At 35.1% G+C, this 8,686-nt stretch overlaps 1 protein-coding gene across 1 annotated transcript in view; it reads right to left on the bottom strand.

The window, feature by feature from the left end:
- Positions 1–8,686, bottom strand: part of LOC131334157 (histone deacetylase complex subunit SAP18) — a 40,371-nt gene that overhangs the window by 21,112 nt on the left and 10,573 nt on the right. The window lies entirely within an intron of this gene.

Raw genomic sequence — 8,686 nt, 5'->3', positions numbered from 1 at the left:
ATTGTTCAGAACGCGACACTGAGATGCCACAAAGAATCCAGCTGACTGATGGGTCAACTTCACGGGTCAGGCACGATTCAGCTCGGCCTGGCCCTACGTTTCCAGGACTCCATAATAGGTTTTGATGAACAGTTGGACCGTCTACTTGGCCCATGTTCCTTCGGCCCGAGCGAGCCTTAGTGAAGGGGGCTGTCCGTATTTTCAGGCCCAATGTCACAGTCGTTTCGGGAAAAAAAAAAAAAAACGACTGTTAGAATTTAGAATTTCCCAAACAGCTCTTTTAATCCTGCAATTAATTATGTTATGTTACGCTAATCTGGAATCTAGACCAATCCAGTCTGGTGAGCTTGGCCCAACTTCGCCAGCTCATGGGCTCTCCTTCCTTAACTGGTACAAAAGGCAGCCCGACAGTCCATTGAGTTGTTTCGGGCTTTGGCCCTTAGGGTGTTTTGTTTCTGGGCCTGGCCTGTTGGGGCTTGGCCGTTTGAGGTGTTTGGGTTTCCGCCCTTTCTAGGTGTTTGGGTTTCGGCCCACAAGGCATTTCATCCAACCGTTGGTTGGATTTCCCTCCCCTTCCCCCACCCACCCACCCACCCACCCACCCACCCACCCAACCAATTTGATGTGCTCTTTGTCAAGTTTTCTTTAATAAAATGTTACTTTTTCCTATGGGAAAAAAAAAGGAAAATTACGGTCCAGGATTTGTTTTGATAATTAATACCGGCCAATGACATACTAAGAACAATTGTTAATGCTGAAAATGTCCTTGACGGGTATTAATTATTAAACACCTCATTGGCCGTCATTTTCCCAAAAAAAAAGACAGTCCATTGAGTTGAATCTCTCTGACCCCAGCCCAAATTCAAGAAAGAAAAAAAAAAAAAAAACCCCACTAGATTGTCGACTTTTTTTGAATAGCAAAAAAAAATTCATAATATTTGAAAGGGAAAGTCTACAATTCACACTTTTTTAAAAGGGTGTACCATATGCACCTATTTTATAGTTTATTCATAATATTTTAGCGCGTTTGTAACTTTTGTTTTAGAATTCATAACTTTTCAGCAATACGATTCGTAACATTTTCATTATAATTCATAAAGTTTTGGTGTATCCTGTAACCTTTAAACGATTTATAACTTTTTAGCAATACGATTCGTAATATTTTCTCTGTAATTCATAACATTTGGAGGATGCATATGATACACACTCAAATAAGGAGTGTGTATTGTAGTCTTTCCCTATTTGAAAAGATAGTTACAAAGACTAAGAGCATCCACAGTGGAATAAGCAAAACAAAAAATTGTTAAAGTTAGCAATGTTGGATCAAAAAAGTGCTCACGTTGGAATAACCAAATTTAACAACCTCTTAACAACTCATCAAATTTTAGCTTTTCAATAATCAAAGCTAGCAATATTTTGTCAATAACCAAATTTTATCTCTCAATCAAGTACATCAACATTACACAAAAACCTTCTCTCTCTCTCTCTCTCTCTCTCTCTCAACAATGTTTTCAAAAAATAATTTTAAAAAACTGTAATTTTCAGATTTTTTTTCTATTCTTTTCAGAAACTTTTTTTTTTTTACAAAAAACAATTTTTTCAAAAATTCTAAAAACTATAAGTAAATAAAGTGTGTTTTTCAAAAATCTGTTTTTGAAATTTAAAAACTCTTTTATAGAAAACTATTTTTTACACAAAATATATTTTTAAAAAACTGTATTTATAGTTTTTATTTTAAAACTATTTGCGTAAATATAATTCTTTCAAAATTTCTCAAAATTGTATTTACATTTTTTAAGTGAACAAAGTGTGTTTTTTGAAAAACTATTTTTTATTTCAAAAAACTAATTTTTTTAACTGTTTTATAACATAAACTATTTTTTTCCTTTCAAAAATCGCTTTTTCAAAAAATATGCGTGAAATGAAGGAAAAAAATTTGGAGGGCTCATTGATTTTGATTATGGGCAAAAAATAACCAATGTGGGATTTGACATTGCTAACTTTAGCAACTTCTAAATGGATAATCAAAAGCTGATGTGACATGTTTTGATTATTCGTATTTGCTTATTCCACTGTTGATGCTCTAAAGGAAATACGTGGAAAGTGGCATCGAACAAAACATCCCAACTATGTTGACACCCAAAACCTTGACAATCACATGCCAAACACGAATCGATTTTTACGCGAAGGTCTTTGTTTGGATTGGAAACTGCACTGGGAAGGAAGACGAAAGTAATTTCCATTTCTCCTCTTCTTGTTTGGAACCTAAAAGAAAGAGGGAGGAAATTAAGAAGCAAAAATAGATCGATGTGACGAAGAACATGTACTCTACTTTCTCTAATTAGTTTCTCTTCCAAACATAAAGGTTCGGTACTGGAAATACAAGTGTCTTGAAGTTATTGTGGAACCGGTCTCGAGCCCAATAATTCCTTCTCCTCTAAGTTTCCAAGTGTCTTGAAGTTATTGTAGAACCAGCCTCGAGCCCAATAATCCCTTCTCCTCTTAGAGCATCCGTATCAGGCTGGTCAAACCAGCCTTCTTCGTTATTGTAGCGAGAAATCCTTCAAAATTGGCCCAATATCAGTCTCGTTCACAACTCAGCAAAATCTAAAATAGCTACAATTCCTTTTTTTTTTTTCTAACGTGTCACTGTGCATAGGTTAAAGAGTACTTATTTTATTATTTCTTTTGGATTGTTCCAACCGGGTGTGATAGAAAGCTGTGTTGAGAAGTACAGTAATTTTTTACTATTTTAAGATCTATCGTTTACACGGATTTTTTTAGGGGTAAATAAAGAAACAATATTTTATTGAGTGGAGAGTAAAAGTAAAAAGTCTGATTTTGTATAATTATAAAAAAAGTGACAAATTAAAATAGAATTGTAAATTTTAAAAAGTCTTGACGAGACGAATTGTAAATTTTTTTTTACTTTTATTCAAATATTTTGATCAATGACCACTTTTAAACTCAAAAAGTGACAAGTGACTTTTTGAGTTTTAAAGTGGTCCTTATTCAAAATACGGTCTTGCTTTTGTCAGTCCACTGGGCTGACGATAAGTATTAAAATATTTGGATAAAAGTAAAATTTTTTTACTTTTTTGATTCGGACGAATCAAAAAGTCAAAAAAAATTGACGCAAAACTAAAAATTTAGAAAAAAATTCAAACACGACAAAATAAGAAAAAACTCAAAAAGCCCAAAGAAACTCAGCTTAAGTCCATATAAGGGGTTTCCTAGCTAAATGGGTTAGGGGAAGATAACAGCTACTTAACCCAATAGATGTTCTTGACAGTAGTCAAGTAAAGGGCAATTTAGGTCCATACAAGGGGCAATTTAGTTCCATACAAGGAACAACTTAGGTCTAAATCTAAATTTGACTACAAACCAACTTCATGTATGAAAATTTTCTTTTTGTCCGTTTCATTTTTATGCAATTTCATAAAAACTTGTCCACTTGGGAATATTTTAGGGGGAATTCGTGTTCAGTGGGACCAGGAGAAAAAAATTCTTAACCCATTAACAGGTTTTCTGGAAATTGCCCCAATATGAAACGGTAAAAAACAATTCCTCATACATGGAAAGATGATGTAAAAAGACTAATATAACCCATACACATTTGAAAAGGACGCAGGGCTCTGGTGTGGCTCGTGGCACAGGGACCCACACAAAAAAGGGTATAGTTTTTGGAGTAAAAAAAATTTTAAGCTTCATATTTGCAATCCTATGAAGCAAAAACGTAATTATAAAAGCCTTAGAGACAAAATTTAATTATGTCTCTTTAGAATAATATGATCAGAATAATAAGATCTTCACACTGGTTCAAACGGATTGAAAATTGGAGAAGATAATTTTTTAAACTATATATTTAATATATAAACAGTTTAAAAAAATTAAGTGCTCCAATTTTTAATCCGTTTGAATAAGTGCAAATATCTTACTATTCTGAACATATTATTCTAAAGGATCATAATTAACTTTTGTTTCTAGAACTCTTATAATTAAGTATTTGCTATTTATTTAGAATCTCATGGGGTAGAAACATGATTATTAGAGCCTTAAAGACAAAAGTTAATTATATCTTTTTAGAATAATATGTTCAGAATAATAAGATATTTGCACTTGTTCAAACGAATTGAAAATTAGAGCACTTAATTTTTTTAGACTGTTTATATATTAAAAATACAGTTTAAAAAATTATCTGCTTCAATTTTCAATCCGTTTGTACCAGTGTGAAGATCTTATTATTCTGATTATATTATTTTAAAGAGACATAATTAAATTTTATCTCTAAGACTCTTATAATCACGTTTCTGCTCCATAGGATTGCAAATATGAAGCCTAAAATTTTTTTCCCTCCAAAAACAGTACCCTTTTTTGGTGTGGGTAGGGGTTACTGGTCCATGAGGCACAGCAGAGCCTCCGCGTCCCATTTGAAACCATAAAAATCTAAGTTGCCCTTCTATGGACTTAAGTTGCCTCTTTTATAAATCTAAGTTGTCCCTTTTATGAACCTAAATTACCCCTTGTATGAGATCATGAGTTGATATGTAATTGAATCTGGGTTTGGACCTAAGTTGCCCTTTCTATGAATCTAAATTGCCCCTTCTATGGACCTTAGTTGAATCTAGGTTTGGACTTAAGTTACCCATTCTGTGTACTTAAGTTGCCCATTCTATGAACCTAAGTTGCTCCTTCTATGAACATAATTTGCCCCTTCTATGAGATCATGAGTCGATATGTAGTTGAATCTGGGTTTACACCTAAATTGCCATTTTTATGAATTTAAGTTGCCCCTTCTATGGACCTAAGTTAAATATGGGTTTGGACCTAAGTTGCCCCTTCTATGAACCTAATTTGTTCATTGTATGAGATCATGAGTCGATATGTAGTTGAATTTGGGTTTGGATCTAAATTGCTCCTTCTATAAATCTAAGTTGTCCCTTCTATGGATCTAAGTTGAATATGAGTTTGGATTTTTTTTTTTTGTTTAAACATTAAGTTTTATCCTTCTCTTGGGCTCTTCAACGAGTCGTAGAGTTAAAAATTAATTATGATCATTTTTGATAAAATGATCAAAAAAATAAGATTTTTGCATTTGATTTTGTGGTTCTCTTAGGGCTTTTCAACGAGAGCCTTAGAGCTAAAAATTAATTATGATTATTTAAAAAAAATTGGTTTTATTTTTCTAATCATTTTATCTTCAATGATCATAATTAATTTTTAACTCTAGGATTCTGGTTGAAGAGTATTAAGAAAATCATAAAACCAAATGAAAAAAAATTAGTGCTCTAATTTTTCAATCATTTTAAATGAGTGCAAAGATCTTATTTTTCTTATCATTTTATCTTAAAGAATCATAATTAATTTTTAATTCTAGGGCTCTCGTTGAAAAGCCCTAAGAGAACCATAAAACCAAATGAAAAAAAATTAAGCGTTCCGATTTTCAATCCGTTTGAACCATTGCAAAGATATTATTTTTCTTATCATTTTATCCAAAAGGATCATAATTAATTTTTTAGTCAAGGGCTCTCGTTGAAGAGTCCTAAGAGAAGGATAAAACCAAATGTTTCAACACCAAAAAAATAATAATCCAAAACGGCGTCATGTATAAGGTATCGATGGAAGTTCAGCGACTTGGGAATCGGTGGACGTAGCTTCACTGCTCTTTTAATCACATAATATTGCACTTTTAATTAAATTATATTGCTCTTTCAATCATATAATACTGCTCCCTGAGTGTGTGTACATTGCTCCCTGAATGTGTGTTCATTGCTCCCTGAGTGTGTGTTACAATAGAGGGATATTTTTGTCTGAGTAAATTATTAATACCATGAGCTGGCATTATTTTTTCTCTTTCCATGGAGTTTTTAATTCCTAAAAAGTGTCCCATGTGGTTGGACTTATTTGCCCCGTTTTCCACTGAACCGTAATTCCCCCAATATTTTATCCCACCTCGCCCACTAAAACCCCAATTCCCTCCAAGTGGAAGGGCAAAATATGCACTGCACGTGTCTCGCTTCGCTTCATTATCACGGCAAAAGCAGAATTGCTACAGCGGCCCGGGCTTTTTGTCTTGCCAGTTGCCACTGCTACTCCATAGTATACTTATTACCATTATATACTCCTAATACATATGATTGTTTTCCATGGCCTTTTGTTTTAATTTTATTCTTTTTTAGAAGTAGAAAAAAGAAATAGTTTGATATAGTAAAGTTAGAATAGAGAACCTGATTCTGTGTAATTACATGTGAAAAAGTGACTATCTAATTTCCGAAAGTGATTTTTGGAGATTAATTTGGCCCAAAATTTGACTAGTGTAATAAGGATGCTCTAATACTAACTACTACCAAACTTTCGATAACTTCAACTCTATTGACAACGGCTAATGGGTCTTCTTTTTTTCTTCCAGTTTTGAAACGATATGGTAGAAAGCAACGTGCGATTTGAAGAACACAATCCATTGTGGATTTTTACACCCACCACTTAATTACCCATTTACCTCAACTTTCGAATCGATCTAATCCATGGACACAAAAATTGAGTTATATATGATCGTATCGACCCTTGAGATCGAATTGATAAGGTGAACGGCAAGTTTTCGGATACAAGACGTTGTCTCTCTTCTTCCTCCTTTTGGTGATAGGAAAGAGTACTTCAATAGTAATACCCTGAGAATGTACTCGATCAAAATGGCATATTTGTACTCAATTCATCGATATGCATGGTTGGTTAAGTTCTTAATACAGTATATATCTTCTCTTTGTGGTTCAGAGGTTTATCCATTCACAAAGCTTTGTCGAGGTTTAATACCTTTGATTGAGAGTAGGCCCGGCCCTGAGAATTTTGAGGCCCTAGGCAGAGTTTTGAAAATGGGGCTTTACATTTCAGTATATTAATTATTTTTTTGATAAAGAAAACTAGGCAAGTTTGTAGTTTGGTGGCAATGTTGTTGTATGAACCTTTAGAACCACCAGGTTTGGAGTTCGAGAATTCTTAGGGTTGTTTTCGAAACATTTTTAGGTCAAAGACTCCAAAATTTTACTTTAAAAACGGAAGGAGACATGAATCAAACTCAAGACCCACTGTTCCAGTTGCGCGCAGTTCACCACCAGATAGACCTGGGTAACAGGTCGTGTCGGGTCGTGTTCGTATCGTGTTAGTCGGGTTCGTGTCACAAATCACCCAACCCGAACCCAACCTATTTAGAATTCGTGTTTCTCGAGTCGTGTCATTTTCGTGTTTCGTGTCAGAAATGCTCAACCCTAACCCGTTAACTTCGTGTCCGGTTCGTGTCGTGTTATCGTGTCTGTTACCCAACTCTATATAAAATTACAGATATACCATATATTATGTATATACATTTGTGTTAATAGGTGACACAGATTAGTAACCGTGTTAATCGTGTCAATTTCGTGTCTCGCGTGTTCAATCCGAACCCAACCCATTTAGAATTCATATTCTCGAGTCGTGTCATTTTCGTGTTTCGTGTCAGAAATGTTCAACCCTGACCCGCTAATTTCTTGTCCGGTTCGTGTCGTGTTATCGTGTCTCGTGTCCGTTGCCCAGCTCTACCACCAGGCTACTTGATCCTCAATGCAAATTATTTCACATACTTAATATTTATTATATTTTTCTATTTTGGGGCCCTATTATTTGGCCCAAAAGGGGAGGCCCTAGGCGGCTGCCTGGTGGGCCTGCTCCCAGGGCCGGCCCTGATTGAGAGATCAAAATAAAAGGTTTAACATCAGACCTCCTCTTGAAATCCTGGAAAGAGTTGGAGAGGTGGTCTTACATCTCACTCTGTCAGCGCAGATCTCCAAAGTTCACAATGTTTTTCACGCATCCATAAAACACCACTCTCACATAGGGATGGCAATTTCGGCAGACCCGACTGGATCCGTTCCCCGCCCCAAATGGATAGGGGATTCGGGGATTATTTTGGAGATTGGTAGAGTATGGGGATAATTTTAAAAAAAAATGGGGAACGAGTAGGGGGTGGATATGAGTTAGTCCCCGCCCCATCCCCACCCTGCCCCAAGTCCCCGTTATATATATACATAAGAATTAAAAAGTTTGGGTTTCATTTATTTATGCCACTGTCACTAGCCTACTATATATATACATAAGTTGACTGTTTGTGTTCCGTTTTTTAGAGTTTCCAATGCTCTACTGCTCTTGTTTGTTTGAAACTGTTTTTATTTCAATTTGGTTTGTAATGCATTATGGCAACAGTCATGTGACTATTTTAATTTAAATTTGGTTTGTAATGGCACTATGGCAACAGATATGTGACTGTGTTCATTTCGATTTGATTTGTAATGGCACTATGGCAACAACTGTAACTGTTTTTCTTAGCATTTGGTTTGTAATGGCAACCTAGATTGTTTTTTTGTTTTTTATTTTTTTTTGAATTTGGTTTCATGATTTGTATTTTGTAATGGTAGGTGATTTTTTTTTTTTTTAAAAGTTTTGGAATCTTTAGATCCCCGATTCCCCGCGGGGATCCTCATTCCCTGTTTGGGGCGAGGTTTAAGGGTAAAAATAAATCCTCAGTGGGGATCAGGGCGGGGATGGGGAGGGATTTGGGTTTAGGGATCGGGGACGGGGATAGTGGTATCCACCCCCAACTCTCTCCATTGCCATCCCTACTCTCACATACTCAACTGGGAGGAGGTTTCTCAAAAAC

Source organism: Rhododendron vialii, chromosome 7a, assembly GCF_030253575.1.
Source record: "Rhododendron vialii isolate Sample 1 chromosome 7a, ASM3025357v1".
Classification (NCBI taxonomy): Eukaryota; Viridiplantae; Streptophyta; class Magnoliopsida; order Ericales; family Ericaceae; genus Rhododendron; species Rhododendron vialii.
The sequence above is the reverse complement of the archived record's forward strand: the minus strand, read 5'-3'. Positions and strand labels throughout refer to the sequence as shown.